Source organism: Colius striatus, chromosome 6, assembly GCF_028858725.1.
Source record: "Colius striatus isolate bColStr4 chromosome 6, bColStr4.1.hap1, whole genome shotgun sequence".
Taxonomy (NCBI): domain Eukaryota; kingdom Metazoa; phylum Chordata; class Aves; order Coliiformes; family Coliidae; genus Colius; species Colius striatus.
In genome coordinates, this window is record NC_084764.1 from 29,116,157 (window position 1) to 29,136,954 (window position 20,798).

The window sequence follows — 20,798 nt, forward strand, 5'->3', positions numbered from 1 at the left end:
AGTACCAGTTTGGTTTGAGAACAGTAAGATATGTCTATTATAAAAAAAATGGACTTTGTATTTGTCATGGTTTAGGCCCATGTTTTTGTTGTTATTTTTTTGCTGTGGACAAAAGGCCATGATTAGACTTAAGTACCACAGACTTCGGAACCCCCAAAGGGCAGAGAGGGCTGAATTGTCTCTTATGGCCTCAGGCAAAACAGACCAGGATACTCAGCTTGGGGAAGAAAATGAAACTTAATTTAATCTGCCTCCAACTAAAACATAACAAACAGAAGTATCCAATGGAAAAAAAAAAAAAATCCAACCAAACAAAAAAAAAGAGAGTAGGGCGAACGATGTAAGTGCAACCAACTCTTTAAGATCACCTTTCACATACCCCTTCTCTCTTCCTGGGCTCAGACCCTTGAGCTTGGTATCACTGCCTCCTCTTCCCATAAGCAGTGCTGGGAGTAGGGAATGGGGGATGCAGTCCGTCCTTTCCTGATGTCTCTTGCCACTTATCTCAGTCCTGAGGAGAAGTGCTCTTGGCCAGCCCTCCCTTGCTGCAGCTCAGGGTCTCCCACACACTGGGCAGCCCTGCACAGGCCACTCTGATGGGACTCTGCAACCCCAGTTCATCTTCTCCGGCTTGGGATCTAAACTGCTCGCTCCCTCTGACCTGGAGTCTCCAGCTCTCACCCTCTCTGGCACAGGGTCTCTACTTCTCGTTATGGGCTGCAAGGATGTCTCTGGTCCAGCATCACTCCTTCTATCTTTTCCTGACTGAGAGGTCTGCAAAGACGCCTCCATCTTGCCCTTCTCTTCCATCTCCCTCACGCATTACAAATTCCCATCCTTAAACAGTTCTGTCAGAGGCATCAGATTGACCCAGCTGGGCCAGAGGTGAATTTGAACCCCAGAGCTGGGGGGAAGTCCAAGAACATTTTATCAGGTCTGCACTGCAGCCCCCTCCCCCTCTTACCCAGCAAAAGTGGCTCCTCACAAAACCATGACAGTTTTATATTTCTTGTTCTCAAAGTTTTAGCTGAAGTAATAATATTTAGAAATCCAATTAATTACTTCAATGAGAAACACTAGGCCTTCCCATGAACATTCCCAACGTAGTTTGAAATGATGGTACTCGTAGTGGTTTCCTGTGCCTGCTACTTTTAAGAGTTGCCACGTCACTCTTTGCATAGTGTGTGCATGTGTGTTCAAAAAAAAAAAAGAAAAAGCATTTGATGCAGCTATAGAAGTAGTGGATTCAAAGGAAAGAAGGCTAAGGTAGCAGCAAGAAAATGAATTTGCAATTAAATGATATGTTTGCTATCTTGCTTTTTAGATATACATGCATGTCTCTAAAAAGCTCAGCCTGATAACTTTCCATTTATAGCTGACAATCACTAATGATTGGTTAATTCTCCATCTGGACTTTAAATAAGTTACTTAAGCTTTCAGAACATTTTATGCACTTGTGTATATGTATGTGAACAAAAGTTCTCACAGGAAAAAGCTTTGTCTCAAAAAATCTGTAGCTGTATATTTAAGAAGTCAAATGTGTGTTATTAAGGTTTGAAGGCTTCATGGTAAATAAGATGGATTTAACATCTTAAAAGATATCCCAAATCTTCTGAATTAAAGTATACTTTGTGGTAACAGACAATGGAAACAGTCTATGCAGGTTTATACGTTTCAGGTTTGCCCTATGCAGTTTTTAGTCCAATTCACGGAGCATTCTTCATTTTGTAGCTGCTGTTAATAGTAATCATATAAGTCTACATGTCTTAGGGATAAATTAGGAGATTTCTTCAGTTGAAAGCCAGAAATGAAGTCCATACCTGCCTATTCCTACTGACAATTGAATAGATTCTATTAAATTAATTTTTGTTCCCAGTATAAATGTGAAAAGATACAATGTTGCTATCAAAGTCATGTTGAATGCAGTTTTTGGATATGCAATTGCACAGTATAATTGTCATACCTAAAGGAATGGAGGTTTAATACAATTCTGCAGTACAAGCTAACCACCTAAGAAATATGTTCCAGCAGAATTTTCATATAACAGCATGGAGAGAAAAAATCTCTGTAGACTCAGAAAAAAACCTGCTACTTACCTTAGCAAAAATCTAACTTTCTATGGATTCTTTTTTTCATATGCAAAGAGAAAGAAGAAGATCTACTTCAGAAACTGATCTGTAATTTTTTTTTGTAATTAAGGTGATAGCATCATTGTGTGTGGCCAGGAATAGATCCTTCCCATAACAGAAAGCATCTCCAAGGCCAGAGTACACATTCAGGAAGACTCATATGCTAATATGTAAAAATTGTGTATATAAAAATCATTTCTATTTGTAAATTGAAAGAATACTAATAAAATATTTGTACCAGTTAGTCTAGATACATCTACTCCTAAACTATGAAAATTCTCTGTGAACAAAAGGACCTCATCGGAAAAACATGTCTTAGTCAGAACTTGCACAGGGAAATCAAAATTCATGCAAAGATAGCAAACAAGCTCTTTTTCTTTGTATAGTTCTGTACATTTAGCAGTTTTAATCAAGGCTACATTTTTTCCCCATACTGCATTGTCTTCCCCACTCACCAATGACTCCTATTTAAAACTGAAGACAGTAATTTACAGAAATATTTAGATATAAAGACAATATATCTGTCCATCTTAGAAAATGATGGGCAATTTTATTACCTCATTGAAAATACAGGATAATATTTGAGTCTAATTAGAATAAAAGAATCATAGAATCATAGAATAATAGGCATTGGAAGGGACTTTTAGAGATCATCTAGTCCAACTCCCCTGACAAAGCAGATCCACCTAGATCAGGTAACACAGGAATGCATCTAGGCAGGTTTTGAAGACCTCCAGAGAAGGAGACTCCATAATCCCCCTGAGAAGCCTGTTCCAGCGCTTTCTCATCTGAACAGTGAAATAGTTTTTTCTTATGTTTAAATAGAATTTTTTGTGTTCCAGCTTCATCTCATTACTATTTGTCCTGTCACTAGATATAATAGAAAAAAAGGATGACTCAATCTCCTTACATCCACCATTTATGTAATTGTAAATATCAATGAGATTCTCCCTGAATCTCCTCTTCTCTGGATTAAACAGGCCCAGAACTCTGGGGCTATTAGAACTTTATTAATTTTAACTTTTACACTTGAAGTAGAAAAATATGTTGAATTTCAGCAATGAAAAATGGATTATGTTCAAGCTAATTATGAAATCGATTAACATTAGCTGCTTTTTATTTCTGTAGTGGCATGGTAGTCAAAATTTACATAATCTGCGTCATAATACCTCACCACTATCTGCTGATCAGTAACTTGTAGTTCAGTAAATGTGACTTGCACATAAGTGATAAACTGTTTCATTTTCTGTCTGGATTACTTCCTTGTCCCAGTGTTCATAAAAATGATGAGCAGCAGTATGCATCAAAATTTGGTGCTATCTAATAATTTCTGATCTCATTCTTTCTTCTGTGTTCTCCAGCAATGCTAATCAGTGTCAAAAAATGAAACTAGCTAAATGTGGCAAATTGGAATGAATAAAGAGAAATAATCCTTTACCTTTTTCCTCTTCTCATATAACAACAGAACAGAAAGCTACTGATATCCTTTACACACACTGGATAGTGACGCCCTGAAATCTGAGTGCTTAGCTGGGAAACTGTTAAGTTGAGAAATCTCTTTACCAACTTACAGGATCTGTCTTTTTCATGCTATCCTCTTGTATTCAAACAGATCTCTTGCCTCCTCTGAACCCTTCTTTCTTGCTGCCATCCCCACCTGACCTCCATGATGCTTGTACCGTACTAGGGAACAGGTTTTTATTCAGAGGGAGATATCACACACTGCAGATCCCAATGAGAGGCTGAAGAAACACCTTGAGCTGTGAAACTGACACAGTGTTTCACTTAGCCTTTGGGAAGCCTGGATGAAACATGTACCCTTTCACTGAAGACTACAGTGTAACATGTAGACTACAAGAGTAAATATGCTTTAGATATATATACCACAAATACCAATATTACTGTTCTTTTGATGGGACTTTCTGTATGCCAGGGGACCCTTGTTCTTGGCTGAATATACACTTTTTATCCCTTACCTCAAAGGTGCATAAAACAAATTAAATCCATCCCAGGGAGTACAGTAGTGTTGACATTTTCAGTAACTGTGATTTGCTGCTCAAGCAACAAAGTCTTGTGCTCAGAATGAAATTTGCCCGGTGAAGAGTAACCATTCTGACTAAGCAAAAGTGTCTAAGTGGCTTTTAAAGTAAAGCAAACTACAGATATAAACATATCTGTTTAAAAGCATTTGACAACATTTGGTAAATAATGAAATCTGTGCTAATGCAACACAATTGGCTGATAACTGCAGTTTGGTGGTTTTGCAGCCATTCTGTATTAGGATGCGTTTGCATTCACTATTCTATTTTCTCAATGTGGAAGAAATGTGCACCCAGCCCAAGAAACACATTTGCTTGTTATATAAAACCTGCTAATGTTTAAAAATGTGAAATAAACAAAGGAATCATATGTAGTTAGGTTTGGTAAGTCATTACTGCATTAATTTTCTGCTCTTGAGCTTTTTCAAAAGAAGCTAGTTTAGAAAGTGTGGTTAATTACTTGCAATATGCTTCCAATTTGAGAACAATTTCCTATTTGTTGTAAACAAAAAATAGAAGGCTATTCCAAAGCATTTATAACGTCAAAACAGGGTTCACGTATATCCAATTACCCTTGCTAGGAAAAAACTTGTAGACATTGATTGTACTGAAATCTGTCATAGATTCTCTGGATCAATAATTCTCAATCTATTTAGCATTATTACAGTCCATGCAGCATTTTATGGGCTTCATGTGGGTTCTAATCCCACTATAGAGTTTGAATGCAACTGGTGCTGAGAAACAGCACCACTTTTTATCATGTCTTTAATGGCTACAAATGAAATAATAGTTCAGCACTCTGTTGACCATGTAAAGCATAGCAATAGGGATTGAGGTGTTTGGCACTGACAACAAACTAATTCCTTTTTCATTTTACAGTGTCTGCCATACCCATGTATGCATTTCTGTGTACGCATAAAAGAGCACATAGTTCTCTAAGAGAACAATGAATTCTGACGTCCTATATCATTAAAACTGCATCTGTCAGACACAATGTCTGTTTCATATGCTTTAAAGCAGTACATGGTATAAACTTCAGCATTTCCTTTAACTCAGTTATATAGAATAAATGTGTATTAATTAACCAGTCTGTAAATGAAATTCATTCCATGGTGCTGTGGCCAAGGACAATAGCAGTAATTTAATTTTCAAAAAAAAGTCATAAAAGAAAGGTGAATTACTCTTTGAATTAAAATTTTTGAACTTCATTTAAAATAAGTAGTCCTACAGATTTTTTTTCTCAAAAAGGTGGTTTTTATATTACATGCAACAGAGCAGTCACTGCCTTCTAAACTCTGAGCTCAGCAGAGTCATCAGAAATAATCTGAGGTTCTAAAACATTTCAGAATCTCTTTTGATTTCTATTTATTAATATTACATTTGGAGAAAAAAAGCCAAATTTCTTCAGGGTTACTCATAGTATCTGTCGTGGTTTGGCCCAGCTAGCACAGAAGCACCACAATAGTCTCTCTCTCGGTGCCCCCCCTCCTTGTTAGGATGGCAGAGGCCCCAGTGAAATGGGAGTAAAAAGATAAGCAAGGTTGTTGTGGATTGAGACAAGGGCAGGGAGGGCTCACTGCCAATTATGGTTCTGGGCAAAACAGACTCCAGTACTGTACTTAGAGAGGAAAGTAGAAAAGTTTATTCTACAAGAAATAGAACAGAATAAAAGAAGAAGGGAGTGGAGTGATGAGAAAATTACAACCAGCACTTTCAGATCTCCCTCCCCCATCCCTCCTTTCTTCCCAGGCACATCTCACTGCTCCTGATATCTCTACCTCCTCCCCCCTCAACAGCTCTGGGGGGCAGGAAATGGGGAACGTGGTCAGTTTCTCACAGATGGGCTCTGCTGCTTATCTCTGCTCAGATGCGGATGACTCCTTGCCTTTTTCTCCTGCTCCAATACGGGGTTCCTCCCACAGGACACAGTCCTGAACAAACTTCTCTGGTGTGGGTTGTTCCTAGCAGCTGTGACTTCTGTTGATACAGAGTCCCTCCCTTGGGACATGGTCTCTTCTGGACATAGTTTAATAAGCTTTTTCACTGTGACTTCTTCCCCACACTTAAAGGTTCTGTGAGTATTGGGTCCTTTCCATGGGACACGGCCTCTTCTGGCCATAATTTTAGTGAAGAAAATCACTGTCCCTGGCTCAGGGCCTTTAATGAAGTGAACCTCAGCCCTTAGCTCAGGGTTCTTAGCAAAATGAGTCTCTGCCCGATTCGGGGTCACTATCAAGATAATTCTATGCCATTGATATGGGGTCTTTAGCAAAATGCAAATAAATCTCAGCTTCATCAGTCCTATCTGTAGAATGCAGGGGAGTGTCTGCTCCAGCACACCTCCTCCTCTCTTCCCTCACTGACCTTGGAGTCTGTATGGTTGTTTCTCTCACTCTTCCCACTGTTTCTCTCACTCTTCCCACCACCAGCAGCCAGAAAAGAAGGGACAGAAGAAGGAAGAAACAGGAAGAAGGAGGAAGAAGCTTCCTCTTGTAGCTTCTTCTTAAAAAGTGATCGTGGAGGCGCCTAATTGTCTCAGGTCCAGCAGTGGGTCTGGCTCAGAGGTGGGGAGAGTTTTGAGCAACTTCTTACAGGAGACATCTTTACAACCCCTTCCCCCTTACCAGAAAAGGTTGTCATATCAAACCATGACATATCAAAGTATCTGATATAGAGATTACCAGTTCTGCTGTCTGCTTTCCCAAGGGTACTGCTACATTTCAGTTTTCACACCTTGACTGTCATTGTCAGGCTCTCTTAAACTACTCTTATACTAACCAGAAGGGTTTTAACAAGTGGCAACAGATTGACAATAACAATCTAGTTACACATCTAAAGCTATTTAAGAAGCTGATAAAGCTACTGTTGAAACAACCTTGTGACTTCTGTGGTCATCAAATATGTTAAATTATGAAGATTATTAAACTTACTCTGACTGTTCCAAGAAATGTCCATAAAAATAATTGTCTTGCTTTTTTTTTTCCCTTAGTAAATAATCCTCAAAGAATTATCGTCTGATATTTTTGCTTGGCCAAAGCCATCCAGAACTTTTAGGTAAGGTTTTATTTACTTTCTTGTCTACGCACAGCAGAGAATTTTTCTGCTGAATATTCAGTAGCTATATGTTTTCTCCACATTTTTACCAAAGTTCAAAATTCCCTAGATGACACATTCACAATAATGATACATTACGTAACATAGAGTAAGTTAGTACACATAAATACACCAGAGAAATGTAACCAAAAAGCCCACACCTGGCAGGAATCTGAGATTTTGATTGAAGTTATTTATGTCAATATAAATTGAGAACAATTCTACAGATTTCAGTAGACTTTAAGGAACATAAAATAAGCATTACATTAAAAAGCATCTGAATTGTTTAATGTAACCAGTTTATGAACTGGAGCTAAAAGTGGGTGACCACTGAAAAGATCATTCATTCATTCATTCATTCAGCTCACTGTTCATTAAATAAAAGAATGTTTGGTTCCCACAAATATCTATGGCATGACTGCTTTTGAAATATTCTTGTTATTCTCTATTCAGGAAAGGATTTAGTGGATTTTTCTGGGTGTGCCAAGCTGTCTCCAGGTCAGTAATGGTGCCACCCACAAAGTCCTTTTGCCTTTGTAGAGCACACACAGTCTAGCTCCAGATCTCTTCTGACCTAAAAAGCCGAAACCATGCCTACACAGAGACAAATCTCGTCTATTGAAATGGAAAAGTATCTAGTAATGGTCACAGCTTTGCAGGCATCATCTTATTTTTGGCCCTTTTAAGGCAGAAAAAAAATCCTAGTGAGGAGCAGCAATGCTTAATGTCTCCAGTCACTCATGCCTTCAAAGTAAAATAAGTTGGTGATATGATGTTCCTAAAATTAATTAACCATAGTTAATTAATAGTCTGCACATTAAAAAGTACTGTTACACTTTTATTAGATGTGGGTTCAACTGTTTATTCCAGATAAAAATGTATAACCATTTATATTTCAGATTTATGTACACATTTTATTTTCAATACTTTGTGTTGCATATTTGTTTTTAAGTATAATGGCCTTCATAGCTGATGTAGTAACCTATTTAGCCTTAATCCAGTCTTTCTTACAGGTGAGCAGAAGATATTTCTGGGACTACACCTCCTGACATATTTGTATACAGTACTCTACTGTAATTTCTATTCCCTCAAATAGTTTTCCAAATTTTTTGACCCTCCACAGTGTTGTTTCAATGCTGTTGGCAAATCTTTCTCTGATGTCTCCTTATGTCTTGAATCCTTTAAATTAAAAAAAATCTTTTTCTTGTAAAAATGATCTTATATATCCATTGATATGTTATTTATAAAGATGCTTCTTGTTATTCAATTTTAACAATAACATTTAGTTTGTTGTCCCAGGTACATGAATTAAACTGAAAGATACTTTATGCTTACTGATAATGCCTAGAGAATTTCTGATGGTATTTACATTACTTGACACCTAATTCTAGTTAATTCTTGCTGAAGTCAGTGATAACTATATAGAACACCAAAACAGTAAACATAGTCCTGGTGCTATCACACTACAGCAGAAAAGTAAGTCAAACAGAAGAGGGTGGTGGTGGTGGAAATACTATGTAATGCATTTAAAACATAGAGTCCTTCATAATGACATTGTTTTCTGTTGATTTTGCTTATATATTTGGTTTATCTGAGTTTGTAAACAAAATGCATACCAGTTGCAATATCAAGAAAAATGTCCTCCATGGAACAGAAAAAAATTGAAGTAGCACGCTGCATGTCTTTGAATATGTATTACACTACACACATCTTGGATGGATCAGCAGCCTGTCAGTAAAATAACAGAAACGGTAGTATGGAGCCACTATCTTATCAGTTACTAGTTCAAATTTGGCTAAGTCATGTCAAATGACTAAAATTTCATTACTATCTCATCTGTTCTTTGAAAGACTTCCACATAATTTGTTGCTGATTGCAATCCAGGTCCCAGTGGAACTGTGACCAAGTCACAACACACATCACTCTAATTGACACTAAGTGTCACTTTCCTTGGCAGACATGGATGGAAGGTCAAGGATTAACTACAGCACGGAGATCGAATTCCCTTTGCGAGAAGCAACCCTGACAGAGGATACCTTGAATGCTGCAAAGAAGGTCTTGTCTTTTTGCTTTTGTGAATGAAGAGACCATTTATGTCAACATCTCAATGTTTACAATATGGTTCATTCAACAACAAATTATATAGAATCATAGAATCATAGAATGGTAGGGGTTAGAAGGGACCTTTAGAGATCATTTAGAGAATAAAATAACCTGTCTTCCTATGCTTAATGGTATATAATGACATTGAATCATTGTTTTGCTAGCTGAAATGCTTCACCAAAAACTGGTTTCTCAGTCATTTGTTCCCAATGTTTTCTCTAAAAATAAACCTTATTTTTTTTTTCTCATTATCAGAATCTGGCAAATGACAATGTGAGGATTATCGTCGTATGCTTACACAGTTTATATACTTTATCTTAAATATACCTGAGGATTGGAGAAAGGCCAATGTTACTCCAGTCTTCAAAAAGGGCAATCCAGGACATCACAGACTGGTCAATCTCACCTCCATCTCTGGAAAGGTGATGGAACAACTCATCCTAAATGTCATCACAAAACATACAAAGGAAAAGATGGTTATCAGGAGGAGTCAACATGGATTCACCAAACGGAAATCCTGTTTGACCAACCTGACAGCCTTCTATGAGTGCATAACCGGCTGACTAGATGAGGGGAGAGCAGTGGATGTCATCTACCTTGATTTCAGCAAGCCTTTGGATACTGTCTCCCATAATATCCTCATCAGAAAGTTCAAGCAGTGTGGCTTGGATGAGTAAACAGTGAGGTGGATCGAGAGCTGGCTGAATGACATTGTCCAGAGGGTGGTGATCAGTGGCACAGATCGAGTTGGAGGCCTGTGGTCAGTGGAGTTCCACAGGGATCAGTTCTGAGGCCAGAGTTTGCTGGTGACACTGAATTGGGAGGACTGGTTGATTCCCCAGAAGGCTGTGCTGCCGTTCAGAGAGATCTCGACCATCTTGAGAGTTTGGCAGAGAGGAACCTCATGAGGTTCAACAAGGACAAGTGCAGAGTCCTGCATCAGGGAAGGAACAACCCCATGCACCAGTACAGTCTGGGGATGGACCTGCTGGAGAGCAGCTCCAGAGACCTGGAAGTCCTGGTTGATAATAAACTGAACGTGAGCCAGTAATGTGCCCTCGTGGCCAAGAAGGCCATTGACATCCTGGGATGCATCAAGAGTGTGGCCAGCAGGTTGAGAGAGGTTCTTCTCCCTCTCTACTCTGCTCTGATGAGGCCTCATTTGGAGTACTGTGTCCAGTTTTTGGGCTCCTCAGCTTAAGAGAGACAGAGAACTTCTGGAGAGAGTCCAGCGCAGGGCCACCAAGGTGATCAGGAGAATGGAACATCTTCTTCATGAAGAAAGTTTGCAGGAACTGCGGCTGTTTAATCTAGAAAATAGGAGATTGAGGAGGCATTAATATTTACAAATATGTAAATGGTAGGTGTCAGGAGATTGGGGCATCCCTTTTTTCGATGGTATCTAGCAACAGGACATGGGGTAATGGGATGAAGCTGGAACACAAAAGGTTCCATTTAAACATCACAAAAATCTATTTCCCTGTTGAGGTGAGGGAGCCCTGGCACAGGCTGCCCAGGGAAGGTGTGGAGTCTCCTTCCTTAAAGATCTTCAAGATCCACCTGGACATGTTCCTATGCGACCTGATCTAGATGGACCTGCTTTGTCAGGGGAGTTGGACTAGACGATTTCTAAAGGTCCCTTCCAACCCCTACCATTCTATGATTCTATGATTCTCTTATACTATTCTACGTATATTGAGTTCATGTGTTTCAGAACTTACTTAATGATTAGCCAGGCTGTTGCTTTTTTCTCAGTGTCCTGGTTTAGGCCCATCAGGGAACAAAGACCACGATTAGCCTCGAGTACCGAAGAGGCTGAGGATTGCTCGAGGGCAGGGAGAGCTTAATTGCCACTTAAGGTTCAGGACAAAACAGACCAGGCCACTCGGTTTGGGGAAGAAAACAGAAAAATAATTTAATGCAACATCAACTAAAACATACCCCCCAAAACCCAAAACATAACCAAAACGAAACAACACAGAGCAATACATCAATGAAGAGTCCAACCAGCCTTTTTAAGAACACCTTCTTGCCACATCTCCCCTCTTCCCGGCTCTGAGCCCTGATCCCGGGGTTTTTACCCTATTCCCCCCTGAACGGTTCGGGGGGGCAGGCAGTGGGGGTTTCAGTCAGTCTCCTCCCAATAGCTTCTGCCGTTTGTCCCTCCTCAGGACGGGTGAACTCCACACCAGTCCTCCCTGCAAGTCCGTGGGGTAACTCACATGCATGGCAGCCCTGCACGGGCTGCTCCGACGCGCACCCATTCCAAAGGCTGCAGCTCCTCTCTGCCTCTCGTGTGGGGCTGCTCTGCGACGTGCAGGCTCTCCAACACGGCCTGGGCCATGGCCGTCTCCCCACACAGTCCCTCGCCCGTCCGGGCTCACTCACATGGAGCTGCTGGTAACTCTCAGTCCTGCCACGGATCTCCATAGGTTGCAGGGGCACAGCTTGCATTCTCGCCACGGCTTGCAGAGGGGTCTCTGGTCTATTGCTTCTCCTTCCTTCCTCCTTCTCTGGCTGAAGGGTCCGCGTGGTCGCCTCCATCTTGTATCACTCTTACACCTCCTGCCTCGCATTTCAAATTCCGGTCCCCTAAATAGTGATGGCAGAGGCGCCAGATTGGCCCAGGCGGGCCGGAGGTGGGTGTGAACCCAGGAGCCGGGGGAGAGTCCGCAAACTCTTTACCGGGTCTTCACTGCAACCCGCTCCCCCTGTTACTAAGCCAAAAGCTGCTCCTTGCTAAACCAGAACACTCAAAAAGTAAGAAACTAAAACAATAGTAAACCAGAAGCCAGAAGTCATTAGATATCATTAAAAATGTGATGTCTTGCAAGAAAAAAATAACACAGCTTCTTTTTGTTATTATTCTTTTTATTTGGCTTTTAGTGTCTGTGCCTTTCTAAGATACTGGGCCATCTTTCCAGAGTTTTTCCACTCCATGTGAATATCAGACATGACTTTTTTATTTTAGATGAATCATTTTTACAGTTTTTTCCTGTGCCTAAAGAACACAGATGACTAGGAAATCAACAGTCACCAAAATACAATCATAAAAATTGCCATCTATTCCTCCCAAAGTTACGGCAAATACTTTTTACCACAGAAGCATTTTTTAACTGTTGGCTTTATCTATCTGGCTGCTTTTTGTTGTTGCTTTCTATTATTTGTACATATTTATCTAATTTATAAAGTCACTTAGGCACATTCTTTTGCTATGAGTCTGTGCAGTGTATAGCAAAAAGGAGGAGTCCTCTTGTTTTCTGGATAGTGCAATAAAAGAAGGCAGTAGTCTCACTGAACAGAAAAAAAAAATAGTTGTATAAAGATTGGTATTAGTGAGAGAGATAGGCCAGCACCTAAGCTGACAGTTTTATAATTAAATGACAGTTTTCATTGTTGATCTTTAGGCACCCTAGAGACTGAATTTAGGTGAAGATCTCTTAAAAGCTAAGCCACAAACTCTTTCACAAATTATTTACCTAGTTCACACAGAAAAAAATTCTTTTTGTGAAAATCTTTATACTCATTAATACTGGAAAAGTTTGTGAGAAACTATTACTTTAATTAGCTCTTCTGTGTAAACCTGTTAGTTTCCTGTGTTGCATTGTGCTATGCTGCTTTCTAGGCAGGACCCAGATTCTCTGACAAGAATAGCTGGTGGCTGTGAATTTCTGCCAGAGCCTGTGTGACATCTAGTTTCTACAATAAGTAAAAAGGGACAATTGCTTGGTCTTCAGGTAATTCAGGAAGTCTCATAACTTTTTAATTTTGTTTTGTGTTGTTTTTGCTTTTTTTTTTTTTTAATGACAAAAAGATAGGAGTTCTCACAATTACTCTGGGGATGTACATGAATTCCACTCCATCTTTCTGGCTGATTGAAATGAGACTCCATGTGAGGAAATCTTCTCACTAATTCCCACACTTAAGCAGAACAAGAAATGGGAGTTTGAGTTCTTCCTCACCCACCCTGCTCATGCTGTTCTTCATAAATTCTGTTGTTATTTCTAGGCCAAATGTTATAATTATGTTTTCATTGGCCTTCTCAGTTTATGTTTTGTCTCCAAGATAGTTCTCAATTTGGCTTGCTGGCTTAGCTTTTCATGTAAAAAGAGACTATTACACTTTATCCCCCCTCCTCAGTCAAATCTCCACAGGCTTCTTTATTAACAGATAGATTCTAAGAATCTACTCCTAGGGTATTTCATATCTCAACTAATTCATTATGTGAGAGAATGCTTTCAGAGATCTAATTTTTCACTTTCAACATAACAATTTGTTGTTAGGTACTGTAATACATTGACTTGATATAACATCAGTGCTTTGTCAACTTTTAATAAATTTAAATATATCTACATCTCAGTGTTGGACTAATGAACTTTCCTCAATGTGTCAAATTTCAATATGATGCTAAGACTACTTTGTATTACACTACGATAAAAATATTTTGTGGAAGCATAAGAAGGCTAGCTTTTGCAGAGTGTAGGTTTTCATGTGGCAGTATCCTGAGAAACACTAGTGCTGTTCACTTGAAAGAAACCATATTCCTCTAATTGACATCTGTGTCATTTAAAGGTTTTGTACAATTTTTTCAGCTGCTAGCAAAAAAGAAAGGGTTTGAGCTGTAAAGATTCCTTCAATGTTTGCTGTAAGTTGGAAAAATCAAGATATAGGAAGGAATAATGTATCAATATCATTTTAACTCTCTATATTAAAATGATCTTAGGTTAAAAGTATCTTCTGTTTGTTTTTTTATTATTATTATTTTAAGCTACAGATGTAAACCACAAGGTATTTTTTACTTTGTAGCTAGATTACTTGTTAAAAATTTTATTTATCGAAATTTTCTGCTGTTTTTCAACATAAAAGGTTTTTTCCAGTGATAATCCTCAGACCACACCCAATGACATTTGTCTTAACTTCTTGTTTTAAATTGCTGCATAGCTTTGCTGTCTGCTGTTAAAACAGCTGACAAATTTTACTCCAGAGATGCATGTCAGTGACACACGAGGGAATATTCCCAGGAACTATATTATATTGAGTCAATCGACTATAAACTTGGCTCAAGAAGTGGAATGTAAATCAAAACCTTTCCTACGGCATAATAACTTCATGCAAGATATAGATAAAATAGGTAAAATAAGACATTTTTTTAATGATGTAATAGAACTCTTTGTGGAGATTTTTTACAAAATGTAAGTCATTATGTTTGGTGAATACGTAAATCAATAGTCATTTGGGCATAGATCTGTCATACATAATCTACATCTTCATCAGATAGGGTTCATCATAGCTGCTTTTAACTGTAAGGCTTTCTTCATATCACATTTTACTTAATCACACATAATAAACATATTTGAAAGATTTCTGATCTCTTTATTTATTCATTATGAGTTCTTGAAATTTATAGGTTGTTGTCCTTTAAGCATTTAATTGGATTAGATGGTCTCAAGAGACTCCTCCTAAACTGTTATCTCATGTATTTATAAGAAAGTAGAGCAAAATACCTCATTTAAAAATTGTTTGGGAAAGAGAGCTCAAAAATATTACCTGTCTGCAGTTGTGGATCATATTGACTGAAAAGTGCAAGTGTTACTTGCCGTGTAGAAAAGTGCAGGTACAGTCAATGTGTTAAACGTATAATAATCCAGATTGGAGAGATCTAAGGTGATTTCTGAAGGTAACTAAGTTCCATGATTCTAAAAAGGCAAGTAGTATTTTGGGGAAAGAAACTATAATAAAGCAAACTCTATAATATCCACAACTTTGCTTCTACTTGCTTCTATCCATACTCTTGTGGTGAAATGGAGAATGAAACCCCGGGAAAAGGCTGGTAGTATGGAAATAAGAGAATTTGGGTCTAAAGTCAGCAAATGTCAAGGCTACCACTGCCTCCAGTGAACATTAGTGTGTGTCTGTGTTATGCACCTAGGGACATTAGTGTGTGACTGATTTTTTACTTAACATTTTGTCTTCAGTATTCTTTCCCACACTTGAGGGATAATTGCTGAAAAGTGAATAAATTGAGTTATGCATAGACATTGTCTGAATGAGAAATGTCCCAGTCAAACTGTTTCTCTTAGTAAAATTCTGTTGGTCTGAATTCTGAATTAATATGTAGAGGAAAAGTAAGTTTGCAGTAAAACATAGCTAGTTGGAAAAATAATGTCAGAAGATTAATATTAAAGCATACAAGATTTTCTGAAAGTAACTATTTAATCTTATTGATTGATGGATGTACCACAGCACATCAAATGGACAGAGAAATAATATACAGAACAAACAGCTTTTGTTACTTAGATATGTGAAGCATTTCCAATTATACCCTCAAATACTGCAACATAAAGAGAAAGAGTTAAATGAAAAAAATCTGGTCAAGGTAGCATATTAAAGTATGATCTTCTATGATAAACAATAGTTCCATTAATATGACAGATTAATGTCCAAGTTCACATATAATTCCCACACATTTTGCCTTGTTTCTGTCTGACAAGAGAGAACTTAACTAATCAGCAAATTGAATGAACAGATGCATGTTTTGCACACTGTTTTACACAAACGAATCCAGAGACCACCAGACTATGATTCTGTCTATTCCCTTGCCCTGTGAATCTGATGTTTCCTAGTTTATAATTGTAAATGTTTGGGAAATGAATTTTAAAAATGAGCTGAATTTTATTACATGTTTTCCATTAAAGCTTCAAAAGTAAGAAAAAGTTAGTATTTGGCCCAAAGTTTTCTACTTGACTTATTTCTGTGAGACATTTGGTTGAGTTTGGGAAATAGTTGTAGAGTAAAATGTAATTACTGTTGCTGCACAGTACAGGTAATATTTTGATCAGACAAGATTCATAGAAAGTATTTGGAAAATACTGCTATTCCCATTTTTTAGGTGGAAAGCTGAGGTAAAGAAAGATTAAATTACCTGCCTAGGAGGAATCCCATATCAGTGTTAAGAACAGATATATTTAGAAAATACTTTTGTGTATGTTTGTTTTCTTGTAGAGCTGCATTTCTTATTGTAGAATGAGTGTTTTATTATGCAACATTGTACTTCAAAGCAGCACATTTAAAGAGCTTTAATTGCAATCAATAATTACATTCTAGGGGACTGGAAGAAGGGAGAAATTGTTTTATTATGGAACAAATTTTTGGAGTACATTAATCATCACAATTCTACTGAAATGAACAGAACTATGGTGATATTTCTCAATTGAGAGAAAGCAGAAATGTGACCATTGGACAATACTGCAATGAACAATACCATCAAAAAGTTATGTGTTCTGACAATAAGGTCTATTTTGTTGATGAATCTGTCTCAGGAATTTTGAAATTCTAACAAGATGCTTCCCAGGGTATTTGTAGGAACTTAATCAGTTTCTATCCATAGGTGATAAAATGTAAAATAACAGATCATAAAATCATTACAGTTGAATAAGACCTTTATGATCATCAAGTCCAACCAATAACCTAATACTGTCAGGTCCATCACTAAACTAAACCATATGCTTCAGCACCTCATCTATGTGTCTTTTTAATATCTCTAGAGGTGGTGACTCCTCCACCACCCTGAGCAGCCTATTCCAATGCTTAACAATCCTATCAGTGATAAAAGTTCTTCCTAATGTCTAATTTAAACCTCCCCTGCTGTAACATGGGGCGATTTCCTCATGTCCTATCATTCACTACTGGAGAGAGGAGATTGATCTCCACTACAACTCCTTTTCAGGTAGCTGTTGAGAGTGACCATACCTCCTCTCGGGCTCCTCTTCTTTATGTTGAGCATCCCCAGCTCCCTCAGGTGTTCATCATAAGACTCGTTCTCTAGACTCTTCACCAGCTTCGTTGCCTGTCTCTGGACATGCTTCAGCACCTCAATGTACTTCTTGCAGTGAGGGGCTCAGAACTGAACACACTCTTCGAGGTGCTACACAGCACTGGTGAGACCGCACCTCAATCACTTCCTTGGTTCTGCTGGTCACACTATGTCTGATAAGCCAGTATGCCATTGCCCTTCTTGGCTCACGTTCAACTGGCTGCTGATTAACACCCTCAGGTCCTTTTCCACCAGACAGCCTTCCAGGCAATCTGCCCCATGCCTGTAGCATTGTTGTTGTGCCCCAAGTGCAGGACCAGGCACTTGGTCTTGTTGAAACTCAGATGACTGGCCTCAGTCCATTGATCCACTATGTCCAAGTGCCTCTGAAAAACCTTCCTGTCCTCAAGTAGATCTACACACCCACCCACCTTACCGAGAGTTCACACAATTCCGTCATTCAGATCATTGCTAAAGATGTTAAAAATTACAAAATATTAAAACCAAGAAAAACTTAGGAAAACTGACTGTGAGTTTCACAATAAATAAAACCATTCTTGAAATTAAACTAATCTTTAATGATGAAAATACAAAATAAAATCCTGAAAATTTAATGACAGCTCATTTGGGTACACTGCAACAGGTTAATGTTCCTGTTTTACAGCTTTTACACTGTCCTTTTAAAAGTAGCTTCACTGTGACTTCCCTGTCAATTGATCATGAGGTCATTTTTTAGAGCCAGGAAGGGACTGTTCTGTCAAGTGTAGGTATTTGCTCTTTAATTGCATGTCTATTTGCACACTAGAGAAAAGTACATTAAAGAAAACATTTATTAACTTCAAGAGTGATCTGTTATGTTAATGGCTTCACTTCTGTCCATAAGAAAGAGGATTTTAAATTAATAAATCAAGGCAAACATGTTCTCTATTAGAAAAAAACCAGGCAGTTGAGTATGTGTTGCCTGGTCTTTATGACTCTTACTTAAAGAATAGTCATTCCAGGCTGGCCATAACTGGATAACATTTCTGGTAGAGCAGCCAAATTTAATGTAAACTAAATGAAGGTATTATTAGTACAAATTAAGTTTAGAATATTTTAGTTTGCTGAGATTTTAGGATAGTAATGTTTTATAAAAAAAATAGAATAAATAAATAATTTCTAATCTTTCACTGCTTTAGAGATTCTTGTTCAGACAGTAAAGGATAGGCCTGGAAAAGAACCAGAAAGCAAGACTGTCTTCATAAATCACATAGTTAGCTTTGGACTGGATTTTGACAGTCAAAAAGAAAAAACTGCAGCTAGCAATTCCTTCGTTAAAGAGTGATAAGGCTTTTTTTTTCTTAAAACCAGAAGTATTTCTGGTCAACTTTATTTTTCAAGTCTATGACAGTTCTTGGCTAAACTATGTGAAAAGGGACCATATTCAACAGAAATATTTGTTCATGTAATTCATAGAAGAATTGACACAGAAAACCTTTGGACCCAAATAATTCCTAGATTATGAGACTACATCATACATATGGGCATTGGCAGAGTGATAGGGTTGAATGGAGCAACTGGAGAGTCAAGTATTTTAGAACACCTAGTAAGTATAGTTTTTACACTTGATGGGATAACATTTGAGATTTATTCACTTGAATGTGTATAGTATGTAGCTTTGAGATGTTCATGACAGAAGTATGTCAAAAAAGGTCCTTTCAAAATATAAGGTTGATATGCATAGGCAATTGACATGTATTTTTCATTCAGGTGCAGAAGAACAATTGGAATTCCTTTAGAACTTAATATGGCTACTTAGTCTCTGTCTGTAATGTTTCCCACTTATTCCCTGACTCAAAAAGAATATATGAACCGGAATAGGAGGTGACCTCTAAGCATCTGAAATTCCTCTTCAAAAAGTACTGCTACTTCAGTACACTACAAAAAATTATCACAACCTCAAAAAAATCCTAAATCAAAATCTCAAGGTAAACAACACTCCTAGTATGTGTTCCAAACCTCATGTAATACAGAAATATTTCAATATTGAATTTAGAAGTGTTGCTGAGCCAAGCTGTTGAATTTTGTGAGTGTTTAAAATCCTAGTGTAGCTCACTCCCTGACCCTGGTCACTGGGCCTGGGTCCAGAGCAAAGCTCCAGATAGTGTACCTTGGAAAGCTGACAATCCTGCTGCAGATCTGCACTTCACATGCTGAGATCTTTTGTTTTTTTACCTAATGAAAAGCAGATAATTTAGGACCAATTTAAGGCTAAATTAGATATATCGAGACAATCTACAACTAGAATAGAGAAATTACTGAAGAGCAAATGCATCTCCAGAGAACAAAGCTAAGTTACAAATTGGAATTAGCTGACAAGCTTTTGTTGTGGGGTTTTGTTTTTTTTTTTTTTTCCTTTGGAAAATATTGGTACCCTGGATTATGTATAATTTTCCCAGAAATGGGTTTTTTTCCTTCTATAGTTTCACAAGAAAATATTTGTTTGTTTGGAGCAAGATTGTAGTATAAAATAAGAAACAGAATATTAGTGAACATTTGTGGAGTACAACAGTTGGAATAAGAAAATTTTGGGATATACTCTGCCTCTTCCTTTACGCCTACCTTGGTGAAATAGAGTAAAAAAAGCTCCATGACTACCATTTAAAATATGTTGGAACTTGATGAATCCTTAACCACTGCAAGAAATAAAAATGTCACATTTTGTCTCTTACTTTGTGAAACAGCATAGAACAGATGAGATTATTCCCCTTATATGTTCAACAGTATGTTCAGGTTGAAAAATCTCATTTTTAAGGGGATGCATCTATTGATTCTTTCTTCTCTTTTACTGATTTAAGTTAGCAATATAATTTGATTGGTAATTAAACACTAATAGATGTATCTACTGTGCTATTTCTAAAAGTCTTTTGGAAGTATTTGTAGAGAAGTAATGATGTAGAAAATGTCTCATGTATACAGTTATGAATTTTACCTCATTGTTATTAGTTAACATTTTATATTAATGCGCCCAACAAATATATAATCTTGTTGGTAGCCTGGCCTATATAACATTTCAGAATGCTTCCAGTGATTTAGTTCACCTCTTATCCACTCTTTTATTAAGAATGATTACAGCTTTAAACAAAATAATAGCAATATACAGGAAGATTATTACATTTCTGTAGATCCACTTTCTCTCAGAAACGTAATTCTTTGTTTGCTAAATGTGTTTCCTGCTGATTACCATGAGTGTTTTTTTGTCAGCATTTAACCCCAGCCAGCAACTGTGCCATGCAGCCACTTGCTTATTCCTCTCCTGTTCCCCCAACATAGAATGGGGAGGACAATTGTAAAAAAACCCCAAAACTCGTAAGTTGAGACAAGAGTAATGTATCAACTGAAATAAGGAAACAGTAATAATAGTAACAATAATAATATTACTAACATCTATCATTAAAAGGAATATTAAAAAAGAGTGAAACAAAACCTAAGAAAAAACAAGTAATGTGCAATGCAGTTGCTCACCACCTGCTGATTGATGCCCCAGCAGGGCTCAGGTCCTTCCCACCAAATCCCCCAGTCTATACACTGGACATAACGTTCTATGGTATGGCATATACCTTTGGATAGCTTGGGTTAGCT